Source organism: Eucalyptus grandis, chromosome 2 (genome assembly GCF_016545825.1).
Source record: "Eucalyptus grandis isolate ANBG69807.140 chromosome 2, ASM1654582v1, whole genome shotgun sequence".
In the NCBI taxonomy this organism is placed as follows: Eukaryota; Viridiplantae; Streptophyta; class Magnoliopsida; order Myrtales; family Myrtaceae; genus Eucalyptus; species Eucalyptus grandis.
The window spans coordinates 6,621,833-6,637,853 of record NC_052613.1 but is presented as its reverse complement, the minus strand read 5'-3'; the positions used below and the strand labels follow the sequence as shown (position 1 = coordinate 6,637,853).

Genomic DNA, 16,021 nt, shown 5'->3' with positions numbered 1-16,021 from the left:
AGTTTCGACTGCTTGTCTGAGTCGCACCGTTAATCTCAGTTTCAACGCGGGCGAAGGAAGAATCATCGGTAAAATTTCACTTCTTCCTCCTAATTAAGTTGACTGTGTTCAATGGCATATTCGTGTTCACAATGTATGTGCATGCGGTGTTAGCTGGGGCTGACCAACGGGCCGTGCCTGCCCCCAGTTGGCCGAGGCCCCTTTTTAATTTTTCAATTAAATTTGACTGAAGAAAAAATCGACAATATTCAATAAAAATTGCAAGAAATGCAACCATTATAATGTTTCAGCAAAGTAGTGCATGATTACTGAAAACTATCCATTCAATTAAAGAAGAATGAGCCATCTCTCGATATGCAGAGTGCTTTCTCTCGATATGCAGAGTGCTTTCTACCGCTATGGTAGTTTACAGTTTGAGATGCCCTAATTTCCCAATTCACCCGCTCATTGCGCATGCATGGCAAAATTAAACAACTCTCTTTGGTTGTTTCGCCATTCGTACAATCCCTAAAACCCTTCTTTCTCCCACCTGATTCTTCGACCTTCATATTTGCCGTCGTTGGAGCTGTCTAGTAATGAAGCTCTGTCTTGCGAACCACATCTCTTCATCTCGCTGCTTTCCTGGATACCGAACCCCTTTTCAGTTCATGCATGGACTTGATTTGCACTGGATTGCTTCAATCTGAATTGCCTTCTCTTCCGATTGCCTGTCTCTCTTCACAAATAGTACTCAGATGGCCCACTTCGATGAGTCCCAAGACCCGCGCTTGACTGCCTTGTGCCACCGAATGGGTCGGTTGTGGAATCAGCAAGGCATCGAAGACTGGGACGACATGCCACCTACGGATAAAATTCAAGAATGCAAGTTAACCTTGGTAGGTAAAATTCACTCCAATCCTTCCATTAATATTCAGGCTTTTCAGAATACACTTAAGAGGGTATGGAAAACAGATCGCGTTGCAATTACCCAATGTGAAGGGGACTTTTATGTTGCTAAATTTGAATTAGAAAAGGAGAAACAGCGGATACAAGAGGGTGGACCTTGGCTCTTTTCTGGCAACTTGGTTATCTTTAAACCATGGCTTCAGAATACACCATTGCACTGTTACGATTTTTCAACCTGTCCATTTTGGGTCCATATATATGGTTTTCCGCTTGAATGGTACTCCGAAGACATGGTTGCTAGAGCTGTGAAAAATGTGGGTAAGGTGTTGGATGTTAAGCTGCAAAATACAGAGGGAGCTATGGTTAAAACTGCTAAGGCGCGTGTAGAAATTAACCTGAGTGAACCACTAAAAACTGGGCAACTTATTCGCATTGCGCGGCAGCCAATTTGGATGGATTTTAGGTACGAACGACTTCCACGCTTCTGCTATTCCTGCGGCATAATTGGTCATTATGCAACCTACTGTAAAGATATACCTTTTACTGAAGCAAAAATGGAAGGAAAAGAGAAAATGTCTTATGGTCAGTGGTTGAAGGCAGAGGTAAACGAATTCAGCCCATATTGGAAAGCATTCTACGAGAAACAACAAGTTAATGACACCGAGAGTATCCCGAGACTCCTCCACCACCTCCTGTGAACCCAAATCTGTTGCCCTCTGCTGCACCGAATTGGAACTTACAACAGCATCATAATCTGGGGAGGACAGATCAGATTTTGGAATCTGGTGAACATCCAACAGTATTGTACTTTATGCTCCTGAACATTCAACTATTGGAGGTACTTGTCACAAGCCCTCTATTCCTCCTACAGAATACTCTGCTCAACAGGTCCCGATGACACCATCTAATTCCAAAAGCAAAAGACGATAAAACTTTCTACCAGAACAGCAGCAGCTAAGAAACTTAAGCGATATTCACCATATGAATCACGCAGTGCAACAACAGAGGTCATAGATGACCGCACTCTTATGGAGACACCTATTCTATTGGATACTGAGGCAGGAGGATGGGCGATGGCGGCTGGCCCTCAACAGCCGCCTTTGAACAAATGAAGCTCATATGTTGGAACTGTCAGGGTTTAGGCTCACCCCTGACAGTTCGAGCCCTTAAGGCACTTGTGGCCAAAGAAAAGCCTGACTTGTTATTTTTGATGGAGACGAAGAATCGCGAGGAGGTGATTACTCGACTACAACAACGTCTGAAATTTCGTAATTCATATATTCTAAACCCTGTTGGTATGGTTGGTGGGTTGGTTTTACTATGGCATGAGTATTTTATGATTGACATGATTCAAGCTAATCAAGAGCTGTTTGACATGACTTGTGTGGACTCCCGGTGTCAACTTTCTATGAGACTAACCTGTGTTCATGCACCTGCTGCGTATCACCCTCGCCAACTCTTTTGGACAGCACTTCAGCAGATAGCATGCACCAACACGTCACCTTGGCTATGTATAGGTGACTTTAATGAGATCCTGTATGGTTGGGAAAAAGTCAGTGGAAGACCACCGACACCTACAGGATGTCTTCTTTTAGACAAGTCATCCAAGAATGCGCTTTGATGGATATGGCAACAAAGGATGTGCGTTTACCGGTCGAATAATCAAGAAGGAGCTGATTTAGTCAAAGAAAGGTTGGACCGAGCTTTCTATACACCTGAATGGCGTCTTGCATTCCCCGAAGCTGAAGTGTTTGCACTACCAATAGTGGGTTCGGACCATACTCCAATCTTGCTAAATACTGATGGCAGCAAAAGAAGGCGAGGTAAGTATTTTACTTTTGAAGCCTTTTGGTTACAGGATAAGGAGTGTAGCGATATCATTCAGGAATCATGGAATTCATGACACGCCCGACATTATAATCTGTCACAAAGACTCAAACTAGTTTCAAAGGCCCTAACTACCTGGAGTCACCAGAAATTTTCCATAGCCCAAAACCAAATAGCACTTTTACATCAGCAGCTTCAAGATTGCATCAACCTACCACACACTCGATATGATAAGCAGTCCATCAACAATATCAAAGCATAAATAAGTAGATTATGGCAGTAAGAGGAACAATTCTGAGCAATGCGATCTCGCATTAGTTTGCTTAAGTAGGGGGATAAGAATACAAAATTTTTCCATGCCACAACTATACAACGAAGACAACGCAATAGAATATGTATGTTGAAGGATGCAAATCAAAGATGGATTCGGGATGACAACTCTCTAAAGAATATGATCACACAGTACTTCACCAACCTTTACCAAACTGTCGGTTATCGAGACTATCAGCCTGTCATTGACCAATGCCCGACAGTGGTTTCTCCAGAAATGAATGATCAGTTGGTGGCCGAGATTACCCAGGATGAGATCCATAGTGCCATTTTCTAGCTAGGGTCTACTAAAGCTCCAGGACCCGACAGTATGAATGGGTTATTTTATCAATCACATTGGAATACTTTGGGGCCTAATATTTTTATGTTAATCCAGCATTTCTTTAGAACAGGGATTATGCCTATTGATTTAAATAAAACCTTTATCACCTTAATTCCAAAAGTTCCTCACCCAGAAAATCTAGACCAGTTCCGACCTATTAGTCTTTGTAATTATGCCTATAAGATTATCTCCAAAGTGTTAGCCAATCGTCTAAAACCCTGGCTTCCATCATTAATTTCAAATGAGCAGAGCGCCTTTGTAAGTGGTCATCAAATCCAGGACAACATATATATAGTGCAGGAGGTGCTTCATCAACTACGCACTCGAAAACAGGCAAAAACTTTTCAAGCAGTCCTGAAGATGGATATGAGAAAAGCCTCTGACCGAGTGGGGTGGGATTTTCTCGAGTCTTATCTCCTAAAGTTGGGTTTTCACACCACTTGGGTACGATGGATCATGCAGTGTATTACAACGGTATCGTACAATATTAAATTCAATGGGGAACAGTTAAACTATTTTCATCCAACCAGAGGAATCAGACAAGGTGACCCACTTTCTCCATATCTTTTTATCCTCATAGCAAATGTTTTGTCAAATCTCATGCACCAAGCGATTCATATGGGCCATATCAAAGGTATTCAGATTAACATGTGGTGTCCTATATTATCTCATTTATTCTTCGCTGATGATGCCATCTTTTTCCTAGACGCAAAGCTTTAGGAATGCCTCAATCTGGCCAACTTATTGAATCAATATTGTGTAGCTACGGGACAGGAGATTAATCGGAATAAATCTGGAATTTATTTTTTCCAAGTTTTGTCCTTATGCCTTACAAGAAAATTTGGCGAATGCTTTGAGAGTCTCGGTGTTGGTTAAAGCAGGAAAATACTTAGGAATTCCTTCTGATTGGGGACATTCAAGGAAGGAGGTATTTGCTTGGATTATTGAGAGAGTGAATAGAAAACTGGATGGATGGAAAGAACACTTGATATCTAAGGGGGGCAAGGAAATACTTATTAAATCTGTTATTCGGGCAATGCCACAGTATGCTATGACAATATTTAAACTCCCTGCTTCAATTTGTCTTTCCATTGAAAAAAAGATCGCTCATTTCTGGTGGCAAAATGAAAAAGCTAAACCAGGAGTCCATTGGAAAAGATGGGATGCGCTTAAAATGAGCAAGAATCAAGGTGGTCTTGACTTTAGAGATCTCATGAATTTCAACAATGCACTGCTCGGAAAACAAGCTTGGCGGCTGCTTCAAAATCCTACGGCATTATGGAGTAAATTATTTAAAGGTATCTACTTTCCTTCCCGAGATTTTTTACATGCTGATAAAGGGGCCAGACCATCTTGGGGTTGGCAGTCTTTTAATAGGTCGGAATTCAATTCTTCCTAAACTTCGCTGGTCAGTAGGTGATGGAACTAAGATTAACATACGAGAAGATCGGTGGCTGCCAAAAGGAGTTCTGGGTGGCCCAGCAAACCGTGACGAACCGGTTATGGTAGCCGAACTTATTGATGGGCAAACCAGTGCATGGAATATCCCAATACTCACTAATTTTTATGACGACACTACAGTTAAGGAAATCCTCACCATCCCGATCAGTCCTTCTCATACAGAGGACAAATTAATATGGACGGCAACCACTCACGGCACCTACACCGTTAAGAGTGGTTACCAATCCATCCGGCCAACAGCAACCAGCAGCAATTAGATTGCAAGAATCGCATAACTATCAGCTTCCAAGAGCTTTATGGCAGCAATTATGGAAGCTAACCATTGTGCCCAAGATCAAATATTTTCTATGGAGTCTCTTCCATAATGTTCTACCTACGAGAGCTAATCTATATCACAGAACATCAGCTCTGACCCTTATTGTGTGATTTGCCACCATAATGAAACTGAATCAGCAGATCATCTTTTCTACGTTGTCCTTGGACTAATGCCATTTGGTCAGACCCTAGGCTTAACTTACCCATTCATATGCAGCATACACAGAGCATAAATGAATGGATCTCAGCTATGTTTGTGCGAAATCTAAGCGTACCTGATCAGAATACCATCACCTACGTCCTATGGCACATTTGGAAATCTAGGAACAACTTCATATTTCGTCGCCAAAAGGTGGATGCATCTCAGGTGATTAACAATGCTGTCGCCAATGCTCGGTCCGTGCTCTGCTCTTCTCGCAGCCCTACAACAATCGGACAACAACAAGTCAGCACAGACGAGTTATGGCGTCCTCCAGATCAGGGCACTTTTAAGGTAAATATCGATGGGGCTTTTCGGTCACATATCCTCACTGGATCTATGGCAAGTATTCTCAGAGATCACAATGGCAAAATGATAGATGGACTTACCACAACTTTTCTCGCTTCGTCGGCTCTACAATCGGAGTTCATGGCACTTTTGCTCACTCGCGCCATTTGAATCGTCTTGGCGGACACCGCGATCCACCGATCATTGAATCGATAGCTCAATATTGGTTGAATCGTCAACAATCTTTGTGCAGCCACCATGGGAGGTTCGGGCGATCTTCAACGAAGCCATCCATCTCCTTCGTGCATTTTCAGACGTTAGGGTTCGACACTGTAGAAGGGAAGCAAATGCAGTGGCAGACTGTGCCTCTTGATGGCCTTGTCTCCCCGGCCAATCACCCACAGGGCGTTGCGCCCCCCCCCCCAATCTGCACCCTCAGCTCGTCCGCTGGCAGCCACGGCTCGTCCATCTTGTACACGAACGCCGCCACCGTCTCTTCCTCAGTGACCTGGTCGTACCCCGTCTCGCCCCACACGGGCTGCTAGTTGGCAAGGAGCCCAAGCGGGCCGACGAAAAAGAAGGCCGCATCCTTGACATTGCTCTGGGTGTGATCATTCCGGTGTCGCTGATCTTGTTCCAAACTAGAAAGTACCGACACTCTTCGAAAACCTTTGTGTCATGTCAAACACCCGACACTCTTTGACACACTTTTCCACACTTGATCAACATATATCGGAGAAACCCGACACCTAATCAACTCTTCCGATACTCTTCGACACGTGAGTCAAGAATTCCAACATGCAAATTTAGAATTCCGACACATGATTTCGATACACACGGAATCAATTTTAAAAATTTTCAATAAATGAACAGTCAAAATGTAAATATATAAAATAATAAATAAATAAATAAATAATAAATAAATAAATGAGGAAATAAGAAAAATCTAGTTTTCTCTTATTTTCTAACTCTTATTTCCCGTGACACATAATTCACCCCCAATTTTTTTTTCTTTCTTTTTTTTTCCGACACATGTTGACACAAGAGTTCAGATTGTGAATTGTTTTTTTTTTTTCCCTCCAAGTTTTATGGAGCATTGGAATTGAGTTGAATTTCTCAAATTGAAACAATATATGATATTAATAAATCGTAGATTAATGTTTTAGTATAGATTCATTCTAGGCTCTTTTTAATTTTATTTTTTATTTTGAATTAGAATCAATTTAATTTGATTAAAATAATCATAAAATTGATAATTTGTCTTGTATATATAAAAATACACTTTTAATATATAGCATGTCCGAATGTGCTTAAATTCTCTGTTTTTTTTATAAACACATGTCGGCATGTCTTGTCGTGCCACCTGTTGCATGTTGGTATCGGTATTAGTACTACTTAGGTTCCAAATACCTCCCTATTGGTCTAAGAGAGGAGCCAAGGACTACATGATGGCTTGAAATCTCTCTTTTCTTCACTTAACAACCAGTGTTATGTAGAGGTGAGCATGATTCTAGGGTAGAACCGAGAACCGGAGAACCGGACCAGCAAGTCCAGCTTGGTCCCTAGTTCTACAAATGGATGGGTAGGTTCTCAGTTCCACTTTTTTAGTAACCGCTAGGAACTGAAATTGAGAATCGAACCAGAACTGAAGAGTCGGGAACCAGGACCCGAATCCTAAAATAGCCAAATCTTTAAATTGGCTTTATTCTTCCCTTTTTTTTTTCCTTCTTGTTCATATCTATCAACAATATGAGGGAACCGTTTTCTTGCTCATCCCTATCAATAAGTGTAGCTTGTTTTTATTTTCACCAAAGCCTTTTTTTGCTAAGTGAAGAAACAAGACCCCCATGAGGCATGGTTCTGCATTTTGTAGTGTGTAGCCATTTTGCAACAGACTAGTTAAGGAATGTTGTGCTCTTGAAGATCATCATCGTTTGTGTAATTACTACATGCATGTGTGGAGATGTGAACTGTTTCCATTTTTCCCCCTTTCTTTGTTTCCAGAAGGTTTGCTCCCATGTTGATTCGGGTGTGCATGAGAGTCTATAATCTAATGACTGAAACATCTTGCTCCTTCCAGATTTTGTCATCCTTAATTTCCTAAAAGAAAATTACAGTGTGTTCTTACATGTAATGCTATAATGCTTTGTATTTTCTTTATTGGATCTCGTGCCATTGTATGGTGTTGTTTAGTTTGAATGATTCAATTTTCAAGATAGTAATTATGTATAATACAAGAACAATCGATGCATTGAAAATGATAAAATTTCATTAATACTATTCAACAAGTGCATATGGATACTTGTTCTTAGGCAATCGATAATAAAATCCTTGTTCATTTGTATTGTTGCGTTTATTTTTGTTTTGCTTAACTAAAAATGAAACAAAATAAAAATAAAAATAAAAAAACCTGTTAGACCCTAGAACCTTTGTCACAAAGTAGGTTTCAAGTTCTAAGTTCGACGGGTAGGTTCTAAATTTCAAAAATGAGGAGCCTATACCCGATGGTAGGTTCTAGGTTCCGAAAGAACCTATAAGGAATCTAGAACCGCTCATTCCTGGTCATTAGGCTTCAATTTGAGTTGAAATCAAATTGAAAATACGAATGGTCCTCTTCTCTAGGCAATAGGGACAAGTCATAAAGGGCGCGTTTGGCTGCACTATTTTGTTTTTGTGAACAAAAATTTCTGTTTTTTTGTTCCAGGAACAAAAAAGGAATGTAAACGCGTTTGTGTGCGTTTGTTCCTTTTTGTTCTTTTTGTTCCCAGGAACAAAAAAAGAACGAGAAACAAGAAACAAAAAAACTTGTTTCTTGTTTGGAACAAAATCTAGAAATACTTATCTTTTTATTTTTTTCTTTTCTTCTTCTTTTTCTTTCTTTTTTTTCTTTGGCCGGTCGCCGGCCTTGGCCATGGCCGGCGACCGCCGGCGACCGGCCGACGAGGGCCGGGCGGCCTCGCCCGGCCACGGCGAGGCTCGCCGGCCACCGTCGGCGACACCGACTGGCGGTGGCCGAGCGAGGCCGAGCCTCGCCGGCCGCCGGGCGAGCTCGGCCTCGCCGGATCCGGGCGAGCTCGAGCTCGCCCAACCAGGCGTGAGGTCGGGCGAGCTCGATCTCGCCAGATCCGGCGAGGCCGAGCTCGCCCCAGCCGGCAAGGCTCGGCCTCGCCCGGCCATCGCCAGTCGGCGTCGCCGGCGGTGATGGCCGAGGCCGAGCCTCGCCGGCCGTTGGGCGAGCTCGGCCGCCGGATCCGGGCGAGCTCGAGCTCGCCCGGCCAAAGCGAGGCCGAGCCTCGCCCGCCCACGGCCGGCTCGGCCTCGGGGGCCGGCGAGCCTTGCCGTGGTGGCGAGGCCGCGGCCCTTGTCGCCTGGTCGCCGGCCATACGAGGCCGGCGACCGGCCAAAGAAGAAAAATAAAAAAATAAAAATAAATAAAAAATAAGAAATAAAATAGAAATAATAAATAAAATATTAAAAAATTAAAAGAAATAAAAATTATATAAATTTACCAAACGTGTTCCTATTCTTTTTCTATTTCAGAACAAGATTTACCAAACGTTTTTTTGTTCAAAAATTGTTCCCCGGAACAGAAACACTTTTTTCTATTTCTGTTCCCATAAACAATTTTTAAACAGAAACATTACCAAACGCGCCCAAAGTTGTTAGGAAAATTGTTCAAAAAGTTATAAACTTATTGCATTTTTGCTAATTCAGTTTTAAATCTTTCAACTTTGCTAATTAATCATAAATATTTTCACATTTTGCCAATTAAGTCCATCTAGCCAATTTTAGCTAAAAAATACCAATGTGGACTTCCAAAATTGACTGAATATACTCAATTAGCAAAAAGTGAAAATGTTTATGACTCAATTAGGAAAATTAAAATGTTAAAAACTAAATTGACAAAAAGTACAATAGGTTTAAAACTTTTTTAATAATTTTCTCTGAAGTTGTTCATCCCGTTGAAATAGGCAACTGCCTAGGTCGGTAGTTCGGTGCTTATATCAGCACTCGAGTAGTTCGGTGCTTATACATCCACATGGTCGGTTGCTCATGTCAGCAATTATTTCAATGTATCTTGTTGAGAAATCGAGTCTTGAGCTACGGTCTCTAATGCATTGTCCCTGTCAAAATTAGATCAAACTCAGGAAACTTATTGGAAATATAGACGTGGAAATTTATTGGTTTCTTGACAGAGGGGTTATAGAGAGACTCAAACGTTGACAGAAGACTGTGGAAAATGAAGTCGATCACGCTCCTCCTAATTGATCGGACGTTAACTTTGAACCCTCGAGAGTGGAATGGGATTTCCAACGAACCGCAAGGACAGCGAATGACGGGGGACAAGCGAGAACGCCAATCATGGAACAAGATCATGGCGGGTCAATGGTGGTCGCAACGACAATGGTGGCGCACTATCGTAGTTTCGATCGCTTGTCCGAGTCGCACCGTCAATCTCAATTTCAACGCGGGCGAAAGAAGAATCATCGGTGAAATTTCACTTCTTCCTTCGAATTCAGTTGATCGCATGTTCAGTGGCATATTCATGTTCGCATTGAAAGTGCATGTGGTGTTAGCTAGGGCTGGCCAACGGGCCCCGTGCCTGCCCCCGGTTGGCCGAGGCCCCTTTTTAATTTTTCAATTAAATTTGACTGAAGAAAAAATCGACAATATTCAATAAAAATTGTAAGAAATGCAACCATTATAATGTTTCGGCAAAGTAGTGCATGATTACTGAAAACTATCCATTCAATTAAAGAAGAATGAAATACAAGTATATCTTCAAATTTGCAAGAGCAAAATTACATGCATAAGCGCCCTATTAACAATTATAAAGAAATTACACCTAAGGGAAATGCCTAATTAATTTAGTGTCTTTGGCGCCATCTCCCTTGCGATGAATTGCATTATAAGGCGTTGTTATTGTCATTTCATTCATGTTGGGCAAGTTTAGTTGGAGTCAATTCTTGCAATGACCAATCATGCCAACATATAGCCACTTCTACATTTTTTTTGCAATCAAGCCGCATCTATTTGTTCCATAATTCGTTGGGTAATATCAGACATAGATTTTCAACCGAAAAAAAAAATACTGGACATGGATCTTGACGATACCGTAGACACCGATGGCATTAGTAAGTCATGTCCCATGATCCCAAAAATTGAAAAACATGAAATTCTGCTGGCCCATCACTTCATAACATAGACGTTGTCGTCACTAACTCTCTCAGTATGTTTGGGGCAGTTTCTTACCAAGTTTGTCTCAAACTCATTGGTAGTAGAAGACTGGGGGTGTTCTTGTTATGAAGCAAGGTCCACACAACTTTCTAGGCAACGGTTCTGGAAAGGGTCATCGCCATTTGTTGGGTGGAGTTCATCGTATCAAACCGAGTGGTGTATGCAGTATATACATTCTAGATCCAGTTCTTCACAATCACCAATATCTAAACGACGTAGACATCCTCACCTAGCCCCAAACTTTCTTAATAAGGAGTAAGGAGCATCTCGAGTTCCTCCTATAATATTTGAGGAATTTTTCCTTCATAGCCAGTACCACTCCATTGAAGAAGGATCACCCTCCTTGTTCGCTAATTCCACCGATATCAAGTATAGAAATGGAAGGACACGGTTGCTTGACGGATCATTACTGGACAACACAGAATCCGTCGCATCACTGAAAAGTTGCAAGGAGTCCATAATAACTTCAGCAACCCTCCAATCTTGAGACTGACAGTTCTATCATGAGCGATGGAATACAGCATCAGCACACGCATCTCCTGGCATGCTTTCTTTAAATATTTTGTGCCAAATGCCAACCGGAATTTCTCAACTTGCCTTCCCTGTAATATGTAAAGGACCTCAAACTCTTGATTTCCCAGTGGGGTGGATCTATTCTATTTGACTCACCCCCATAAGGTGGGCATAGAGAATGTAAAGTTGGCAGAAGTTGGCTTGCATGCAAAAATTGATGCAATGGTTGAATTTAACTTCTTGTGTCTTGCGTGCATAAGCTAAAACTAGCGTTCGCCCTTGTAATTCCTCCCAATCATCTTATGTTTTGTGGTCGTCATGTTTGGTTTGCTATTGAGACAAAGTTGGTACATAAACATTGCCATTGCAAAACTCATTGAACGACTCAAGCATTTTTTGCCAGCTGAAATCAAAATTGAGTTGGCATAATTATAAATGGTTATTGTTGTTTCCCATTGTGGTGCTTAGACGAACAATCGTTGTAAGGAAAAAGGAAAAGGTGAAATTGACAAGAAGGTTTTAGAGAGCAAGACCGTGAGGTAGTGATATGGGAGTGAGAATGGAGAAATGATGAAAAATTATAAATTCGTTACATGAATATCCGAATATTTCAATCGAACGAACACTAATATAATCTAAAGATATTTCTGATTGTAACCCCTCGTTTCCCAGCGACGCAACCCCAAACTCAACAGCACAGAACTAGGCAGCGTTGCAAGGGAGTGGGGGATCCATTCTTCAATTATCTCTCGAGATATTAATGCGAACAGTCTTGAACCTAAATCCAATGTCCTGGCACTGCTTCTAAGGTGGGTCGTGCTTGGGAACTCTGACCGTGATCACCCCGTTGAGGTTCACTGAAGCCGTGGCCCTGCTCACCCTTTTCTTATGATTCCTCGGCAACCTAGCCTCGGCCATCAGAGGATCCTTTGCCAATAACTCGCAAGCCCCTACCCATCTGATCTCCACCCTCACCTGCAAGCCCCTACCCACCTGATCTCCACCCTCACCTCCTCCTTCATCCACAGCCTGTCCATCTTGTACGCGTAGTCCATCGCCATCTCTTCCTCGGAGACCAAGGGATACGACATTGTCCCCAACTAGCTCCGAAATAAGGTACGGTCATGCCAGGAGACGTATTTTAATGATGTCAGAAACCGCGAAATTTTATAGAACCGTTACTAACTGTTCAAAAAACTTAGGCTCCAAAATGAATGCATAGTTTAATATTTAATTATTTCAATACTCCCTCTCACACTTAATCTGACTTTATTGCCTTAAACTAAGCGGGAACATATTAACTGATGAGACAAATGGAGTCTAGAAAGATTTGAACTAAGGATCTTCGGCTCTAATACCATATAAAATTTTGTTAAGCCATTGTTAATTGTTTTAAATTTTTTAAACAGTTAGATGAAAACATTGTTTAATATTTACCAAAAAAAAAAAAAAAAATATTGTTTAATATTTAATTATTCCAACAAAAATATATATACATGAAGTGGCGATGGGGAACTCAGTTTCCTAACCCCTAAAAACGGGTGATGAGAAAACTCGATCGCGCTGCGAATTTGTGATCCATTGACCAAATGCCCAAAATGCCCCCCCCCTCTGTTGAAATTAACAAACACGTCGACGGGCGGCTATTCCTTCTCGAAACGCGGCTGAAGGGGAATGACCTCGTGGACCTCCAGGTGCGGATGGGTCGAGAAAACTGCATGGGCATGGATATATAGAAGAGAAGAAGATGAAGAAACATGATGAGACAAGACTCGTTCTTCTTCGTGGAAATGGCGAAGAAACTAAGGGCGCGTTTGGTAACATTTCCGTTTAAAAATTGTTTTAGGGAACAGAAATAGAAAAAATTGTTTCTATTTTGAGGAACAATTTTTGAATAAAAAACGCATTTGGTAAACTTATTCTAGAAATAAAAAATGAACAGAAACATGTTTGGTAAATTTGTGTTCTCTTTTTGTTTCTTTTAATTTTTTAATATTTTTAATATTTTTTCTTTTTTTTTTTTTTTTTCTATTTTTCTTCTTTTGGCCGGTCGCCGACCTCGGCCATGGCCGCAACCGGCCGACGAGGGCCGGTGACACTCCAGCGAGGTCGCCGGCCATGGCCAAGGCCGGCGACCGACCAAAGAAAAAAAGAAAAAAAAAGAAAAAGAGAGGAGAGAGAAAACTTGTTCTTAAAAATTGTTCAAACAAGAAACACGTTTTTATTGTTTCTTATTTCTATTCCAAATATGTTTCTAGGAATAAAAAGATATATTTGGAACAAAACGCAAACAAACGCGTTTTTGTTCTTTTTTATTCCCTAGAATAAAAAAAACAGAAATTTTGTTCATAAATAGAAACAAAGAGCATTAACAAACAGGCCTTAAACTACTCGGGGTGGCGTGCACAGAAATGGTCAGCGGGAGGGGGTGGAGAGTGGATGGGAGATTTTTCTCTGCTTCTTCGATGCACCGCGAAGTGGCTGTTTCCAGTTCGGGTCGTCGTCCATAGAGTTTCCAGGAGCTTGGTGGGTTTGACTTGACAGAGGAGATGGAAAGAGTCTCCAACGTCAAAGTTGACCGAAGATTGTGGAAAAAGGAAGCGTTCACGCTCGTCCTACTATGTTTCTTATTTTCTCAAGTTATTATTCATTTCTTTATTTTAAAATTTTAATTTGTTCAACATGATCCATAAATTTTTTATACATGTTTAAGTTAATATTCGAATTATATAAAGATGTTCAATGTTATCATTCAATTAATTCAAATTCAATAACAACATTGGACATTTCCATATAATTTAGAAATCAAATTGAACAAAATGAAAATCCAAAGACGATATGGCATATTGGCCTAAAGCTCACGGATCATGCTGAACAAAAAAAAAAAAGTTTTGGGATCATATTACACGTAAGAAGTTCATGACTCATTTGTATCATCTTTCCTTCATTCTTAAATTAATCAATTTGTTTGTGCATTTAATTAGACATGTCTTGAATCAAGAACTCCCTGTACAAAATAATTTCTACTTAGGTTGATTTCTTTTCCCCTAGTACGAGACGAGTAGTTTCTACTCAAACTCTGATTTTTTATTAAATAAGAGATAGTTAAGCCCTTTCAAAAATGCTAAAATATTGACGGCAGAATTTCTCGAAACTTAAACCTGCTTTTTATTTTCAAATTTAGGGGCGAAAACTACGAATGAAACTAGAAATTTAACTGGAAATTGCTTAGGGAAAAGAAGGCCAGGCCAATTATCAAGTGGCGATTTTTCTGCAGCATCTCCGATTAAATGATAGGGTAAAACTGATTGTGTAAGAATGAATTTAACTAGAAATCGGAACGTGGACCGTCTTGAACCTAACAAGTCCCAAGTCCTTGTACTTGTACCACTTCTGAGGCCGGTCCCGCTTGGGAACCAGCACGCCGTCGCCACTCATCGAGGCCGTCACGGTGCTCACCTTCACCTTGTCAATCCTTGGTAACTTCACCTTAAACGCCTCGTCCCCCCGGCCAACCACCCACAGGACCCGGTCCCAACGGATCTCCAGCGCCACCTCCTCCCGGGTCAGCCACGGCTTGTCCATCTTGTACACGGAGGCCGACTCTGTCTCCTCCTTGGTGACCTGGTCGTACGCGGTCGTCCACCACAAGACAGGGGCCACGAAGTAGAAGGCGTCTGGACAAGAGCAAACAATGCCGACATATGCAATGATGGAACCGGACAAGTCATTTTGGATTTTCGCATTGTCGTCACCAGGCCCAAAATTTGGACAGAAAACAGGCAATGCCAATACACTTAACTCGTGGCATGATAGATAAATTACTCAACAAGCTCCTCGATCAGGAAGGTCATGATAATACGGAGGACCAACAAGACCCACCAATGGGATGTTTGATGAGCTCGTCGATCGTGAGTTTTCGATGGGCAAAGTTAAGTATATGAAACTCAGCGACGATCAATGGACTCGAAGCATGCATGGAAATCAAAGATTGGGTCGAGTAATGGGAGCGATTACAGATCATTCAGAGAGTAGCGCGCAAGTCAGGACAGTTAAAAATTCTTGCTGATGGAGATGAAAAAGCACAACGCAATGGCCCATCTCAGAAAGGGAACAATCGCAAGCGATGGAAAAAGGAAAAGAATAATCACAGGCCATTAAGACATCACAAAACTAAAATCATATTGTGATTCTGAAGACATGAGCATCGGAAGATCATTTACAATCAGATTGATTGGGATTAGATTTTGTCTAGAATTTAAATTTGACTTTCGAATGAGATCAGTTTTCGAGTCTAATACTTGCATTTGTTTATAAAAACATTTCGGTCGCACTGGATTAGTTTTATTGATCCTCATTACTAGTTCATGTTCAATCGATCAGGCATAGCCTCCAAGAATGTACGCCATGTGTTCTAAATTAATAAAGGACGATGCAATGTCCTTGTTGTTTCTAATTCGTTCTTTGCGCATTATTTAGCAATTCGATATTTGAACGGTCAAGATGTCAAGACGCGGTAGAATCCATTCACTTCTTATTTGAAGTTGTACTTAATTAAATTAGTCATCGATCGTCCTCAATTGGACATTAAACACTAATTGACTCTGCTTGCCCCCGCCTTATGTTTCTCGGCAACCTCATCT

General features: G+C 41.3%; 2 long non-coding RNA genes across 4 annotated transcripts; both read right to left on the bottom strand.

Moving 5' to 3' along the window:
• Positions 1-364: 364 nt before the first annotated feature.
• Positions 365-2,420, bottom strand: LOC120290277. Of its 3 annotated transcripts, XR_005548139.1 has the most exons (4): positions 2,305-2,420; positions 1,728-1,789; positions 1,042-1,620; positions 365-840 (listed from the first exon to the last, which is right to left on the bottom strand). It is a non-coding gene; the product is annotated as an uncharacterized LOC120290277 (long non-coding RNA). The 3 variants fall into 3 exon arrangements; XR_005548140.1 differs by lacking the exon at positions 1,728-1,789; XR_005548141.1 differs by lacking the exon at positions 1,728-1,789 and having other exon boundaries at positions 1,042-1,378.
• Positions 2,421-2,543: 123 nt separating this feature from the next.
• On the bottom strand, positions 2,544-5,837 carry LOC104457354. The gene is made up of 3 exons (XR_005548142.1): positions 5,729-5,837; positions 5,416-5,562; positions 2,544-2,684 (listed from the first exon to the last, which is right to left on the bottom strand). It is a non-coding gene; the product is annotated as an uncharacterized LOC104457354 (long non-coding RNA).
• Between the last annotated feature and the right edge of the window lie 10,184 nt (positions 5,838-16,021).